We start from the raw sequence: 3211 nt of genomic DNA on the forward strand, positions 1-3211 counted from the left end.
GGCATGAAGTTGTCTTTATCGATGTTGAGAGCATGGATAATTATGGTAGTGCAAATGCCTACCATGTCTTTATGTGACCAAGAAAATACATTCTGATTGTCTTTTAAAAAATCTAGCAGCTCATTTCTGACTTCACCAGCTACATTCTTTCAAATTCTGGCTGCTTTGGTTAGCTATTTTTCATCGAGCAGGACTTCTTCAAGATCCTTAATCATTCCTACATCCGTATCATAATCCCCAAAGCAAGGATCAACTACTATTTCCTTGTTTTGGGCAATGCCCTATTTGGTGACATCACTTTTGAGCGTGGTAGCCAGCTTAGGGGCTACCAAATTATCGACTATCATTGCTGCTGCTAGGTCCCTCAATGAAGCTTGTTTGAGTATTGTGGGACCAGCAAATATCATATTGGTCATGACCGCGCCTTTCTTGGCAGTTGTAATGAAGGAGTTATAACATTTTCTTTCCTCTATTTGATTTCCTTTAACATAGCCTATACCAGCACTGGATGGAAGATAGAGGTTTATTGATCGCAAATAAATGAAAATGGGTTTGCCAAGCAATGCATTAAATGCATATGGAAGATCTACAACTACGAGCATAGCAATTATAGTACTATTTGCTGGTGTGATAACTCTATGAATGTAGAGTTATTTTATTTATTTAAATTATCATTTCATTTGGAAAAGAGTGATTTGGGTCTAGCTTAGGTGCATTTTTGGCATGTGTTTATCCAATTTTAGCCCTGGATGTTTAATAGTGAAGTAAGTGTAAATTGTGCATGAATTATACTTATTTGGAATATTGGAATAGTGAAAAAAAGGTTGGATTATCACGGTAAGATGAATATTGGAAGTGCAATAGCTGGTGAAAATTCCAGAGCTGATGTAAGAATTGTTGCAGCATGAAGACATTTCGCAGTAAGTGACGAAAATCCAGGCAATTGGATTAAAATGTTATATAGTCAGCATCATATGTCCTGATTGGGTTTTGAGTGGGTTGGTTCAAGAAATTAATAAAAGAAAACAAAGCCCAAAAAGAAGATAGAGTCAATAACGTGAGGGGGGGGGGGGGGGGGGGGAGGGGGGAGGTACACCCGCCATTGAAGGTTTATACAAATAAGTTTTTTTGAAGCAAAAAAAAAAACTCAGCAAGGAGAAGAGAAGAATCACGTGGGGAAGCAAAAGGAGAAGAAGATTGCCACCATCACCATCTTGGATTACACATATCTCTTTTCTTTTTGTTCTTCATCACTTTCCTATCCAACTTAAGAATTCTATTTTGTTTTTATGACTGAATTCAGGAATGACTTTGTGTTAAGATTTTTGAATATGAACTAAATTTTAGAGTAGCTAGGACCTTTCTTTGAATCCTATTATGTAAGACTTGGAACTTTATTTTTAATCTATGGGATTTGAAGCTTTTCACTTAATTGTTTATATTGAATACTCTTTCTATTGCTTGATGAACTTTAGTAAGAAATTGAGTTAATAATACCTTTAAAATTGTTGTGATTAATGGACTTGGGAATTGAGTGAGGCATGTTATTAATTCAATTTTTTATTTAATTGTGTTTATATAGACATATATAATCACCATACATATTTTATTGGGTTATGGTTCAATTGGTTGTTCTTTGTGTTAATTTAGCATACACATATGTAAATTTCATTTGGAGCATGCTAGCATAAATGCACTTGAAAAAGGGTTTTGCAATTTAGAAATATCCAGGATTTTCGCATCTGATTTCGCAACATTATCACAGAAATAGTTCTAGTCTTGCATAATAGGGGGATTACAGGTTTTAGCTCATTTATCCATCATAACATTATTACTTTGTAGTTCTAAATTTAATTATTAGTTGTTTAATTGATTTGAATTTTATTTTTGCCTTTTAATAAGTGTTTACAATTTATTGGTTTTATATTTTTCGCTCTTGAATTGGATTAGTTAAAGTTTAGAATAATTTATTAAAATAATCAATCCTTGTGGAGAAAATCTTACTTATCATTATATTACATGTAGTCGACTATGTAAACGTGCACAATTTTATTTGCTTAAATTTACACAGCAAGTTATTGGAGCCATTGTCAGTGAATGATAAAAAGAAATCAATTATTTTAAATTTAGTATTTTTGTAATTCATTTTTTGTTTTAGTTCTGATTTTTGTGGATCCTTGCAATTTTTTAGGTTTAATCATCTATGAGCGAGGATCAAGACCCTGAGCTACTCCCTCTTGACCCAGAAATTAAACCTACTTTTAGACAAAGGAGAAGACAGCAAGCCAATCAAGAGGGGATAGTGATGATGGAGACTAGACAACTAGTACAAGCTCAAGAAGTTCAAAGAGGTATGGCTGCCAATGAGGTTCACAATGCAGTATTTGTGGTCGATGACAGGGATGGGGCTATTAGACAGTACGCTATCTCCCTGCTCAATGAATTAAATCTGGGCATTGTGAGACTAGACATCCAAGCACTATAGTTTGAATTGAAGCCAGTAATGTTTTAGATGCTTCAGATAGTTGGTCAGTTTAGTGGTATCCGTATAGAAGATCCTTACCTTCATCTTCATCTATTCATAGAGGTGAGTGGTTCTTTAAAGTTAATTGGAGTTACCGAAGATTCCTTGAGATTGAAGTTGTTTCCCTCCTCACCGAGGGACAGGGCAAGAGCATGGTTGAACTCACTGCCCTCGAATTCAGTCACCACATGGCAAGAACTAGTTGAAAGGTTCTAGTTGAAATACTTCCCTCCCACTAAAAATGCCAAACTTAGAAATGAGATTACCTCTTTTCAACAACAGGATGAGGAATCTCTTTATGAGGTATTGGAGCGGTTTAAGGAGTTATTAAGGAGATGACCTCACCATAGTATATCGCATTGCATTCAAATGGAAACTTTCTACAATGCTCATACATGGATAGTAGCAGATGCATTAGCTAATGGAGCACTTTTAGCCAAGCATTATAATGAGACCTATGAGATTTTAGAAAGAATATCTGACAACAACTACCAATGGCCGACAAATAGAGCTTCTTCAGGCAATAGAAGGGTACCGGGTGTTCATGAGTTGGATGTTATCACCTCATTGGTAGCTCAAGTGTCGTCCATATCCAACATGCTGAAAACTATGAATATGGGTGTAGATTCAGTTGTAGCATAGCCCATGGCTCAAGTGGAGATTATATCTTGTGTTTATTGTGGTGAT

At 35.4% G+C, this 3211-nt stretch overlaps 1 non-coding gene across 1 annotated transcript; it reads right to left on the reverse strand.

Annotated features, from left to right (window-relative positions):
- Positions 1-2770: 2770 nt before the first annotated feature.
- On the reverse strand, positions 2771-2877 carry LOC133792957 (small nucleolar RNA R71). Its single transcript, XR_009874416.1, has one exon. It is a non-coding gene; the product is annotated as a small nucleolar RNA R71 (small nucleolar RNA).
- Positions 2878-3211: the final 334 nt, after the last annotated feature.

This window comes from Humulus lupulus, chromosome 7 (assembly GCF_963169125.1).
Source record: "Humulus lupulus chromosome 7, drHumLupu1.1, whole genome shotgun sequence".
Lineage (NCBI taxonomy): Eukaryota > Viridiplantae > Streptophyta > Magnoliopsida > Rosales > Cannabaceae > Humulus > Humulus lupulus.